At 37.4% G+C, this 14,502-nt stretch overlaps 1 protein-coding gene across 1 annotated transcript in view; it reads right to left on the minus strand.

The window, feature by feature from the left end:
• SLC7A7 (solute carrier family 7 member 7) overlaps positions 1 to 14,502 on the minus strand; it is a 58,992-nt gene that overhangs the window by 8,025 nt on the left and 36,465 nt on the right. The window lies entirely within an intron of this gene.

Raw genomic sequence — 14,502 nt, forward strand, 5'->3', positions numbered from 1 at the left:
TCTCCCACTTAAGAAGATGAGAGAGGCCTGTAATTTTCATCATAGGTATACCTCAACTATGAGAGACAAAATGCAGAAACAAATCCAGACAATCACATTGTCTGATTTGATAAGAATTTATTTGCAAATTATGGTGGAAAATAAGTATTTGGTCAATATCAAAAGTTCATCTCAATACTTTGTTATATATCCTTTGTTGACAATGACAGAGGTCAAACGTTCTCAGTAAGTCTTCACAAGGTTGTCACACACTGTTGCTGGTATGTTGGCTCATTCCTGCATGCAGATCTCCTCTAGAGCAGTGATGTTTTGGGGCTGTCGCTGGGCAACACGGACTTTCAACTCCCTCCAAAGGTTTTCTATGGGTTTGAGATCTGGAGACTGGCTAGGCCACTCCAGGATCTTGAAATGCTTCTTACGAAGCCACTCCTTCATTGCCCGGGTGGTGTGTTTGGGATCATTGTCATGCGGAAAGACCCAGCCACGTTTCATCTTCAATGCCCTTGCTGATGGAAGGAGGTTTGCACTCAAAATCTCACGATACATGGCCCCATTCATTCTTTCATGTACACAGATCAGTTGTCCTGTTCCCTTTCCAGAGAAACAGCCCCAAAGCATGATGTTGCCACCCCCATGCTTCACAGTAGGTATAGTGTTCTTTGGTTGCAACTCAGTATTCTCTCTCCTCCAAACACAATGAGTTGTGTTTCTACCAAACAGTTCTACTTTGGTTTCATATGACCATATGACATTCTCCCAATCCGCTTCTGGATCATCCAAATGCTCTCTAGCATACTTCAGACGGGCCCGGACATGTACTGGCTTAAGCAGGGGGACACGTCTGGCACTGCAGGATCTGAGTCCCTGGCGGCGTAGTGTGATACTGATGGTAGCCTTTGTTACGTTGGTCCCAGCTCTCTGCAGGTCATTCACTAGGTCCCCCCGTGTGGTTCTGGGATGTTTGCTCACCGTTCTTGTGATCATTTTGACCCCACGGGGTGAGATCTTGCGTGGAGCCCCAGATCAAGGGAGATTATCAGTGGTCTTGTATGTCTTCCATTTTCTAATTATTGCTCCCACAGTTGATTTCTTCACACCAAGCTGCTTGCCTATTGCAGATTCAGTCTTCCCAGCCTGGTGCAGGTCTACAATTTTGTTTCTGGTGTCCTTCGACAGCTCTTTGGTCTTCACCATAGTGGAGTTTGGAGTGTGACTGTTTGGGGTTGTGGACAGGTGTCATTTATACTGATAACAAGTTCAAACAGGTGTCATTAATACAGGTAATGAGTGGAGGACAGAGGAGCCTCTTAAAGAAGAAGATACAGGCCTGTGAGAGCCAGACATCTTGCTTGTTTGTAGGTGACCAAATACTTATTTTCCACCATAATATGCAAATAAATTCTTTCCAAATCAGACAATGTGATTGTCTGGATTTGTTTCCACATTTTGTCTCTCATAGTTGAGGTATACCTATGATGAAAATTACAGGCCTCTCTCATCTTCTTAAGTGGGAGAACTTGCACAATTGGTGGCTGACTAAATACTTTTTTGCCCCACTGTATATCCTCCTGCACCTAGCTCCTAAGATTTACTTTATAGTGTACATATACTGAAATATATTGCACTGCTGCTGAATCAAGTGCTGAAAGGGGACAAGCAATATACACATAATAACCCATAGTCACTCTTTAAGTTGGCTGATACAGTAAAGACAGATGTTTTATTTTTATAGGAAGGGCACTGGGTACTAGAAATCTGGAGTTTGCTTTACAGTTTACAAAGTCTTCTCCCAGTCCTGGGGTGGAGCTTTGCTAAAATGTGGCAAAGAAAGTGCATGTTCCTGTACCCTGCTGTACAACCTGTCAGTTTGTGACATGGTTATGATCAAGCATTTTCACTGGACCTTGGTGTGTTATGATTTTTATAATTTAAAGTTAAACTGCAAGGTATTGGTAGGCTTAGGTAAGTAGGAATTTGAAGATGCAATAGTTGTAAAGTTTTAGCAGCAAGGTGGGACTGATCTGTAATTGAAAACAATGCACTGTTAAATAATGGAAAGAAATTCTAGCCATCTGCACAGTGGTTTAAGATGGTGCAATGTAGTTTTTGCATTGATATCTAATTATTTAGATATTAAAAAATTCTATAGATTTAGGGAGAATATTTACAGCAAAACCTTCTTTTCAGCAAGCTGAGGTGCTCCATCACTCAAGGGGTCATATAAAACTTTATCAAACGCTGTATTTTTGATACCGGAGACCTGACACAGACATCTGAGGCCTAGAGCGGCGGCTGAACATGGACTACGCCACCCCTGCGCTAACTCAAGGTACTTAGTCATAACTGACTATATCGGCAGACCTGCTGGGACTCTATCACATTTACTCAGGAGACCTAAGAAGAGAAAGCTATTGCAGCACTACAGTCATAATGGCCTTAACAAGGGATATCACTCTGCAAGACAGCCTCAGTGTCCAGTGGCACAAATTCGAAGCACTGTGTCAGAAACTTATTGATAAAGCCCCACTGGACTACCTAATGACCCAATATTGCCCGATTGGGGTAACATATATGTTGACAGAGGAACAAATGGCAATCAAGCCCACTGTGACTGGTAGCCTGCAGAAGGGGCCTCAGCGCATGGAAAGAACATTGCTGAGTGGTCCGCTGCATGGCATGGAGCCCCTGGAGGTGCCGGGCGGCCTCCACGCAGTACTATCCAAGAAACGTACTAAATCGAGCACGGCACTAAAGATAAACGCTCCACTGGGCGCCCTGGAAGGACCTCCGCAGACGGGAAGACAAGCACCAGTAAGCCTCCCGGGTGTTATGGGGTGCTCTTCGGGAGACTGTATCGGCAAAAACGATACGCCCAATGTCTGTGCTAGCACCTGCGCTGATGGCAAAGGACAGTAACCGGGCTGAGGCCCTACATACAATAAACAGTACTGCTTACTCAACAGGCGCTCACGGAGGGGCAACATATGAGGTTACCTCACAACATCACTTCATCCAGGAATACCTTAACAAATCCCTAAAAGGAAACTTCTAAGCCTTCACCAAGACTCTTTCTTACGTCAAATCCTGTGGCTGACATAGCTTTAAGACCCTAAAAATGGGGATCACCATATCAAGGGGACACAACCTGTAACAGCTAAAGGATCTCTGAGTAGCTAGTTTGATTCTACACAGTTAAACATTTAAATGTTGTTTTATGTATAATTTTTTACTAGAAAAGTTTATGAGGCTGTTATAGTTATAGCTACTATACCGAAGCATTAGACCTGGCAACACTTTTCCCTGCTATATGCGGGCACGATCGGTGTTACAGTCATAATACTTTAAAAAGTAAAACCAAGGAGACATAAGCACTTTTCCTGTGGTTAGCAGCCGTAGCTACGGGAAAGGAAAACAACATAATACTATTTGATGTCTCAGTAAATGAGAGACTGTGATGCCGCTCGTGTCTTTAACTGTTACAGCACTGGTACCCGGGTACCTAGCCTTCTCACCTAACATGTCTAATTTTCTCACCAGGATACCTCCTTATATACCCAGCACATTATATTACCCCTATATACTAAACTTACCAGTTAAAAAATGTTGTAGTCCCTAGGGGGATATAAGTCCAAGCAGGACACAATCTATATTTGTTATCTTATTAATATTGTACAGTACAGTTATGGATTCTATTCAGCATATTTCATAACATCTGAATCTTATAGCTATGTTTTCTTTTTTGTCATCTTGACCCTCCCTGGTAATGCTTACCAGTGAGAAGTCCTCTCCCGAAGGGGCGTGGACAGAAAAGACCACTCTCCTGATTACCTATAAAAATAATCCGGACCCATTCCCCTTATACTCTTAGTTATGTCCAGCCTTCAATGTGGACAGGACTAGGAGACCCTCTTCGATCCTGGGCAGTGGGTGGCTGCTAGAACTTACCTGGGAACCAGTTATTGTTTCTCCTGCAGCGGATGGATCCTGGCTGGTGGGAGCAGCTGTATAGGTCTTCCTTAGAGAGGCCTTTGATGGGAGCTGCCATGTTCAGTGACGTCACTGGAAATTAACATCATGGGGGTTCCGTCTGAGGATCCTCAGAAGTGCGAGTGCGCACTTCAAATTGATCTTGGTGTGGGCCTGGCAGTATCAGTTGCCTTTCTTGGTTTTCTGAAGCGTTGCTGGATGATCCAGGTTGCCTTCTTTCCCACCGTGTGTCCCTAGGCTATATGCCGGTTGTGCTGTTGTGTCAGAACACTTCTTATATAACATTGTAAATTTGGGCTTCTTCTTTTTTTTAAATAGTTTAGCCTTACTTTTAAAAATTTCCCAATATGGAGCAAGAGCCTAATATTAATCCTGACACTGCCCAAGGAAATACAGATACTTTAAAAAGGTATGTTTTTTGCAAATGTTATTTTAAACCATTTTTTCTTATGGGGTTTTTATTTTTTAGTCCTGAGCCTGAGCCCAAGCCTGTCTGTGCATTATGTGATAAACCCTATTGGCAGAACAAGAAATTATGTAAAGATTGCCTTTTTCAACTTTTTGGTGGAAGTGCTAATGCAGCCACATTTTCTGGTGAACATGGTTCTGAGGGTGTTCAACTATCTGACACTGATTCTGATGGCAAGGCATCTTCAGTTTATTCAAATGATCCTGCGTCTTCTGCTGTTTTTTAAACTGCTACATTATGTGAATTTATTAAATGTATCAAAGAGACTTTAGGTGTTGAGGATGAACAACCTTCTGTATCTTCAGACTGGTTTAAATCTAAAGCAGATTTTATTGAAACTTTTCGTATAACTGAATCTATAAAGAAAATTTATTTCGAAGAATTTTCAAACAATGAAAAACAGTTTAATGTTTTAGAAAAATATTCAAAAATGTTCATTTGCCAAAACCACCTGTTTGTCAGTTTTCTACTCCACCTAAAATTGATGCAGCAATTTCAAGATTAACTAAGAAAATGTTATTTCCTATAGATGATGCTGGTGCTTTTAGAAATGTAATGGAAAGAAAAATGGAGCATAATCTTAAAAAGCTTTATTTGCAGCAAGGACCTGTTTTGCATCCTCTCTTGGCTTTATTTTCTGTATTTAAAGCTACAGATACCTGGTCTACTAATTTCATGCAAAGTATTTCTACCTCTCAAGATGTGAAATCATTTATGCCTTTTATTCCTGATTTAAAGAAAGCTTTTGCCTTTTCATTATCTGCTGCTTCTGAGATGTTACATCTAACAGCCAGATCCATGAATACAGCTAACATGGTTAGAAGGGCACTTTGGCTATGTCACTGAGAGGCCGATCCCAGTTCCAAAATTAATTTTCTGGGCCTACCATTTGAAGGTAACATGTTATTTGGTAAAGAGCTTGATACCTTGATTTCAAAGCGTTCAGGGGGAAAAGTTAATTTCTTCCTCTGACACCAATATTTAACAAAAAATAAATAAAAAGAGAGAAGCGCTCAACCTGGGAATGAACAATAGCATAATAGCTTGATCTATGGCTAGTTACCACCCAAGAAGCAGCCTCTTTTTGCTCAACATGTGCCTTTCACAGAGAAGAACTTTCCTGAAGCATATCAGTCTGATCCTGACTTCACAGTACAGTCCAGCCCCGAAATACCAGGCAATCTTCTCTGTAAAAAGCACATGTTGAGCAAAAAGAGGCTGCTTCTTGAGTGGTAACTAGCCATAGAACAAGCTATTATGCTATTGTTTGTTCCCAGGTTGAGCTCTTCTCTCTTTTTATTTATGCAAATTATGACACTTTGGGAAGTCTCCCTAAGTGTGATGCGGGAATCCAGACGTGGACCCATTGCTCAGTGTGCCTAGAGGGATATGGCTGCACATCACTTACAAGACCCACAATAGGCCAAAATGTACGTCTGGCACATGTTGAGCAAAAAAAGGCTGCTTCTTGAGTGGTAACTAGCCATAGAAAAAAGCTATTATGCTATTGTTCGTTCCCAGGTTGAGCGCTTCTCTCTTTTGATTTAGACTAATATTTAACAAGTCTTTTTCTTATGCCCATAGACAGAAAAATCCATATCAAAATTTTAAAACTTCTTCAGAAGGGAGTCCTTTTGTAACCCAGACTGGAAAACACAGGTGCAGGCAAGAAGTAGAGGTCGTACCAGGGCGACAAATTTTTGTCAGAACAAGAAAAAATGAAGGTACGCCTGTCCAGATTTCCAGATTCAGAGACATCTGGACAAAGGTAATTTCAGACAGATGGGTGTTACAGATCCTCAAAAGGGGATATACACTGAAGTTCAAGAACCTCCAATTCCTTGCTTTGTAATATCACCACTCCCAGAGAACAAAATGAAACATCAGGTAATTCTGCAGTTTGTTCAGAAACTTCTGGAACAGGAGGTAATTCCAGAGGTTCCGCCATGCCAACGATTTCAAGGGTTCTATTCTCCTCTGTTTCCAGTGAGAAAGAAGAACAATTCCTGGAGACCAGTCCTGGATCTCAGGTAGGGTTGCACCGATACCATTTTTTTAAGACCGAGTACAAGTACCGATACTTTTTTTCAAATACTCGCCGATACCAATTACCGATACTTTTTTATGTCATGACAGTTTACCTAGCACATTACAGAGTAATGATTTAAGATCACTTCTTTATAATTATGAACTGTATCTCAAAAGACATTTTGAAATAATAAAACAGTTTTATGTGCTTGTTGTCACAAAGTTTACAGAACATATTTATAAATAAAAATATTACAATAACATGTTAATAATAACAACAATAAATAACAGCTGCAGCAGCTAGGGCTGGAAAGCTACAATTTAAAGGGGGGATTACTGGATGCAATTGGGTTGTAGGGTGCCTATATAACTCATCAATCTAACATTTGTACTTAATACAAAGTAATATAATTTAATTCTGAAAATAATATTGAGGAAGGAGTATCCCAGTAATCCCCTTTGAGAAAAATGGGGCATTTACATTCTACTGACTCAACAGAAAATAGGGCTGGTCTTCATATTTTTCCAGGGCTGCTTTTTATTCCCAGTCCAGCCCTGGCTAAGGTTGTTCCTCAGAGTACAGTATGTTTTGAGCATAATTGTGCAAGAGGAGAACTAGTAGTATAACAGGCAATCTAGCAATTAGAATATTTTTTCAAAAGTTAGTGGAAAGTTCTTATTAAGGAACAGAAGCTATAAGTCTGCTTCTGCTAACAACAAGGACGTTTGACGCTAAGCTGAACAGTCTTTCACTTTTCACACTACTGCATGGGTTAGAAAGATATTTTTGGGTCATTAAATCTCAGTTTATTAACTGCCCAGTACTTCAGGGGTTTGTCTGAATGACTGCTCTGGTGTACAATAATACAAATAACAGCAATTTGTATTGGCAGAACAATTTTTAGTTAAGTCTCCACTCCAGCTTAAAATGAAATGGGAACATGCAGTTTGAAAAATGCCACAAGATGGCGTATGGGTAGGAATTGGAGGTATCGGTTTAAGTATCGGTGCATTTGCACGAGTACAAGTACTCATGCAAATACTTGGTATCGGCACCGATACCGATACTAGTATCGGTATTGGTGCAACCCTAATCTCAGGTATTTAAATTACAAACGCAGTGCTTCCAGGGACATACCTGTTATCAGTGGATCTAAAGGATGCCTATTTCCACATTCCTATTACAGAAGTTCACAGGCAATTCCTAAGATTTGCCATAGGAAGAAGACACTACCAGTTTACTGCTCTTCCATTCAGCAATCAGCATATCCACAGCACCTCAAGTATTTACAAAGACCCTAGTTCCTCTTATTGCAGAACTAAGGGTCAGAGGTCTATTTGTGATACAATGTCTAGACAACATTCTCTTGACATCCAACACCATTCAACAGGCAAAATGTCACAAAGAACAGCTTCTTCATACCCTACAGGAGTTTGGATGGTTGATAAATCGACAAAAGAGTCAGCTTTAGCCAACTCTGTCCATCATTTTCCTGGGAGCACAGTTTGGTACGAAGAATGCACTAGTCTCTGTGGCCCCAGAAAAGAAGGAACAATTTGATAACTTACTTCAAAAAGCTTAAAAAATCATCTTGTTTAACAGCTCAAATATGGATGCAACTGTTAGGTCACATGTCTTCCCTCAACCATTTGGTGAAATGGGCAAGATGGAGGATGCATCCTTTTAAGTAAAATCTTCGAAAATGGATTTGAAAACATCTGGGACTCAGTCAGCAGATTCCTTGTCCAGTGGAGTTAAGAAGATGTCTACATTGGTGGTTTCAGAAAGAGAACCTTTCTCGAGGCTTCCCTCTGGTGGAACCAGATTGGATAATTATACAGACAGGTTCCAGCAAACTCGGCTGGTGAGGTATGTGCCAGGGAAAATACGCACAGGGGTCATGGCAAAGAAATCTTCAATCCCTTCATGCAAATGCTCTGGAAATAAATGCAGTCTATCAAGCATTGTTTCACTTTCAGAAGCAACTCCAGGGAAATTCAGTAAAAGTTCTAACTGACAACAGGACAACAAGGTCCTACATTCACTTTCAGTGAGAAACAAGGAGTTTACAAGCTCTCAAGGAAGTATCACCCATTTTCATTTGTGTACAGAAGAATCTAAACGGGATATCTGCCTCTCAACGCTTAGACCTGATGGTATGGTTGCTGAGATCACAAGATATAGACAACTGAAAATGTCAGATTCAGTTATTCAAACTTTACTACAGGCTAGAAAGAAGGTTACTTATTCAGCCTATTACAGAGTATGGAATTCATTTTCAGCATGGATGATTCAGCATAATGCTTCTACTGCAAATATAAAATTACATCACATATTGGATTTTCTACAAGAAGGATTCTTGAGAGGTCTTTGCGCTAGGACATTGAAGGTTCAAGTGTCTGCTATCTCAGCCATTTCTGGTATCAAGTGGACACAGAGACCATTGGTCCATCAATTACTTCAGGCCTTGGCTCATATTCAACCTTTTACAAAATCTACAAAAAGTATTAAGAGGGATATTGTGATATTAGAGTAATACCACAAATCCCCTATAGGAGGCGCTAATGACTCAGGGCAGAAAATAGTACTGATATACAATCAAAAAACCCCTTTGGTGATACCAAAAATGTAAAAAAACCTATAAAACAATATATAGAAAATAAATGGTAAAATCTGTAAAATGTAAAATATAAAACATAAAATATAATGATAGAATAAAAAATATATATATGAGAATACAGACGTATCAATAGGTGAAATGGGAAAGATCCCAACTGAAGTCCAAATAAGTCCAAATAAATGGAAGTAGAAATAGAAGGCAGCTCTCGGTCTTCACCCAAACGATGGTGTATCTTCAAAAAGAGGTTTCACTGCAAGGAAAACAGAAACAGAGGCGCCACATGTGTAGATCAATCAAAACAGACAATATCCAAGTTAGATGAGATACAGGATACTCACAACATATTGCAAACATATGGTTACTGATGGTATTTTTTATCTTTTGTAAAATAAAATACTTGATACTTTTTAAACAAATCTGGTGTTCGTGTGGCATTTCCCTTGCCAGTAACCATAAGGCTGTTTAGCCTTCCTCCCCTCTGAACATTTTTTCCTTTTTGCTGGAATCAATCTAGTGAAGGATTACTGTTGCGAGGATATCCTGACGGGGATCCCTTGGTACAGCTAGCTGGTTTGCTGTTTAAATACCAGCCCGCTCCTACAGGCACAAGAGAGTGCCTTCACGTTTGTGAGTATCCTGTATCTCATCTAACTTGGATATTGTCTGTTTTGATTGATCTACACATGTGGCGCCTCTGTTTCTGTTTTCCTTGCAGTGAAACCTCTTTTACAAAATCTATCATTCCAACATGGGACCTTCCTTTGGTCTTGGAAGCTTTAATAGAAATACCATTTGAACCCATTAGAGAGATCTCTCTCTGGTTTCTCACATTAAAGACCATCTTTCTGATTGCAGTTACATATGCAAGAAGAGTCTCTGAATTAAGAGCCTTATCTGTCAAGGAACATTTTCTGGCTTGTCCAGAGATGCAAGACTCTCCTGGGAAGCCATTATACCGACTTGATGTGGTAAGTTGTCTTCACACATATGTTTCTAGGACAAAGTCTATTCGGAAAACAGATTGTTTGTTTGTGGTACCAAAGGGTCTACGACAAGGTCAAGCTCCTGCAAAATCCACTTTGGCAAGTTGGACAGTTCAAACCGTCTCTCAAGCCTATAAACAAAAGAATCAACCAGTTCCATTTGGGCTTAAGGCACATTCTACACGGGCAGTGTCAACATCATGGGCTTTGCAAGCAGATGCTTCACCTATGGAGATATGTCAAGCGGCAGTCTGGAGTTCTCCACATACTTTTGTTTCACATTACAAGTTGGATGTGCAACAGTCTTCTACAGCAAAATTTGGACGAAAAGTCTTATCGTCTGTGGTTTCCTAATAAACTTCTTATGCAGCATTTTTTCTTTGGCTTATTTTTTATCCCACCCAATGTTTACCTATTTATATTGCTTTATTTTCTCCTCACTAGTAAGCATTACCAGGGAGGGCCAAGATAACTAGAAATTAACAAACAAATATAAGCAATTTCTTGGATTACCAGGTTTCCTTTCCCTTTTTTCCTTTTTACCTTTTCCACCTTTGAAAGCTAGACATCTCTAAGAGGATAAGGGGAATGGGTTCAGATTGCCTTTATAGGTAATCAGGGGAGTGGTCTTTTACCCAAGGATATGAGCCAAGATATAGAAATTGCTTATATTTGTTTGTTAATTTCTAGTTTTATACTTCAGCGTGGAAGGTCCAAAAGTGATCTGCATTCACATCAAAAGGGACTATAATGAGGACTGCAATTTAGGAAGCACAAAATGACTCTAAATAATGTCTGTACTAATGATCACAGTATATTCCCATGTGCGCTTTACAACTGTATCTTGTATTCCTGCATATGTTTGTTATTTGTGTGATGCAATTCCTCAATAAAAGGTTAAAAAAACAACAACACATACATGTATGGTATAGAAATCTTCTAACTAATATATACTACCAAAAGGGTTATTGGAGCTGTAACACTATTCTTATTTTCAAAAAAGACCCTCTCTCCAGAGGGGCGTGGACATAACCATCCATGCCCCCATTTACCTATAAAAGGTAGCATGGAACCCCACCCCTTCCTCCTCCTAGTGAGGTCCAGCCAAAATGGGTGAACCAGGCAAAAGGGAGGGAGCCTGGTAAGTATTACCCAGGGTATGCATCAAGATATAGAAATTGCCTATATTTTGGCGATAATTTCCAGTTATCTTGGCCCCCTGGTAATACTTACCAGTTGAAACGAATACAAAGCAGTAAAAGAAAGGGTGGGAAAGTAATAATGATGCATAAAAACTGATAATATTGCAGTATATACTTAATTAATTTAGTCAAAAACTGAAGACAAAAATCTTCCAACCAAACCTAGCAGAAGCTGATAGGCAAACAACAAGTTAAAATATAAACAAAGTTCCCTTTTGGTCTGTAATCCTTAGAGAACCTCTGTACAACCAAACTAAAGATGGTAGGACTAGAAGGAGCCTGACCCTGATGAGAATACCATGAGCCTCTCTGGAACTCATTCTATTCTATTTGTTTGATCACAAAATAACTTGAACAAACCAAATAATATAGTAGACCTTGCAATTTTCTACCTAAAATGAGGACCTTATAACAAAACAAAGAGAAATGACAGCTACAAAGAAATTGAGTCCTCTAGCAGAAACCAGACCATAACCAAAAAAAAAGGTTAAAAATTAGTTAATTTGATACTCCTCCCTATCAGGACTGAAGGAAGGTAAAAATAATATCCTGACTTCAATATCCATCTTTAGGACGAATGTTTCTAAAACTTCGAAATTTAAAACAAATTTTGATACCTTCGTTTATTCACATCTAATTTCGAATGTTTATATAACATTCTATTTTCGTTTTCGAATTTTTCAATAAAATTTGAAAATATTAGTTTGAATAAAAGAATGTTTAGCTATGTATTCATTCAATTTTGAAATGTAATATTCGAATTTGAATGTGACATTCGAATTCAAAATAGTATTTCCAGTCTACAACTGTTTAATAAATGTAATATTCGAATTTGAATGCTATATTTGAATTCGAATGCCACATTCAAATTCGAAATAGTATTTCTAGACTAATACTGTGTTTTTTAAAAGTAATATTCGAATTTGAATGTAACATTCAAATTCAAAATAGTGTTTCTAGTCTACAACTGTTTAATAAATGTAATATTCGAATTTGAATGTAACATTCGAATTTGAAATAGTATTTGTAGTCTAATACTGTGTTTTATAAATGTAATATTCGAATTTGAATCTGACATTCAAAATAGTATTTCTATTCTACAACTGTGTTTTATAAATGTAATATTCGAATTCGAATGTCACATTCGAATTTGAATGTAAGATTAGAATTCAAAATAATATTTCTAGTCTACAACTGTTTAATAAATGTAATATTCGAATTTAAATGCTACATTCGAATTTGAATGTCAAATTTAAATTCAAAATAGTATTTGTAGTCTAATACTGTGTTTAATAAATGTAATATTTGAATTTGAATGTGACATTTGAATTTGAATGTAACATTCGAATTTGAAATAGTATTTCTAGTCTACAACTGTGTTTAATAAATGTAATATTCGAATTTGAATGCTACATTCGAATTTGAATGTAACATTTGAATTGAAATAGTATTTCTAGTCTACAACTGTTTAATAAATGTAATATTCAAATTCAAATGCTACATTTGAATTTGAATGCTACATTCGAATTTGAATGTAACATTCAAATTCAAAATAGTATTTCTAGTCTCATACTGTGTTTTATAAATGTATTATTCGAATTTGAATCTGACATTCGAAATAGTATTTCTATTCTACAATTGTATTTTATAAATGTAATATTTGAATTTGAATGTCACATTCGAATTCGAATGTAAGATTAGAATTCAAAATTAATATTTCTAGTCTACAACTGTTTAATAAATGTAAAATTCGAATTTGAATGTAACATTCAAATTCGAAATAGTATTTCTAGTCTACAACTGTGTTTAATAAATGTAATATTCGAATTTGAATGCTGCATTTGAATTTGAATTTAACAGTTGAATTCGAAATAGTATTTCTAGTCTACAACTGTTTAATAAATGTAATATTCAAATTCAAATGCTACTTTCGAATTTGAATGTAACGTTCAAATTCGAAATAGTATTTCTAGTCTAATACTGTGTTTAATAAATGTAATATTTGAATTTTAATGTGACATTCGAATTTGAATGTAACATTCGAATTTGAAATAGTATTTCTAGTCTACAACTGTTTAATAAATGTAATATTCAAATTCAAATTCTACATTCAAATTTGAATGCTACATTCGAATTCGAATGTAACATTCAAATTCGAAACAGTATTTCTAGTCTAATACTGTGTTTAATAAATGTAATATTGACATTGGAAATAGTATTTCTATTCTACATCTGTGTATTATAAATGTATAATTTGAATGTCACATTCAAATTCGAATGGCACATTCGAATTTGAAAGTGACATTCGAAAACTGTAAATAACATTCGATAATAGAATTTTTAAGAATATTCATTCTTATCAACATTCTATTATGTAAATCGAATTTCTACAATAACATTCGTTCTAATATTCAAATTTGAATTTAAACACATTCGCCCATCCCTATCCATCATGGTAAACGAATAAGATGACAGTATCACATAAAGTACTTAAACATTCCCTGCTGTTGAAATAGTCTCTGGAAAAAAGGTTTTCAATATAAGAGACCAGACAGAAATAACACTAAGAAGGATCTAAAAGTAAGAACCCAGGATAAATTAGTAGAACTCTAACTAAATTGGATATGAACAAAGACTTGAAAAGATTGCATTAAAGGGACAGTCTACACTTAACAGAATTGTTATTGTTTTAAAAGATAGATAATCCCTTGTTTACCCATTCCCTAGTTTTGCATAACCAACACAGTTATATTTATATATTTTTTACCTCAGTGATTATCTTGTATCTAAGCCTCTGCAGACTGCCCCTTTATTTGTTCTTTTGACAGACTTGCAGTTTAGCCAATCAGTGATGGCTCCCAGGTAACTTCACGTGCACGAGCACAGTGTTATCTATATGAAAAACATGAACTAACACCCTCTAGTGGTGAAAAACCTGTTAAAATGCATTCTTAAGAGGCGGCCTTCAAGGTCTAAGAAATTAGCATATGAACCTCCTAAGTTAAGCTTTCAACTAAGAATACCAAGAGAACAAAGAAAAATTGGTGATAAAAGTAAATTGGAAAATTGTTTAAAATTACATGCCCTATCTGAATCATGAAAGTTTTTTTTGGACTAGACTGTCCCTTTAACAAAAGATGCTTGGAGCACAAACATTATACAGAAAGACCAAAAATGGAATTAACTGAGATATAATCTATTTGAAAAGCCAA

Source organism: Bombina bombina, chromosome 2, assembly GCF_027579735.1.
Source record: "Bombina bombina isolate aBomBom1 chromosome 2, aBomBom1.pri, whole genome shotgun sequence".
NCBI lineage: Eukaryota > Metazoa > Chordata > Amphibia > Anura > Bombinatoridae > Bombina > Bombina bombina.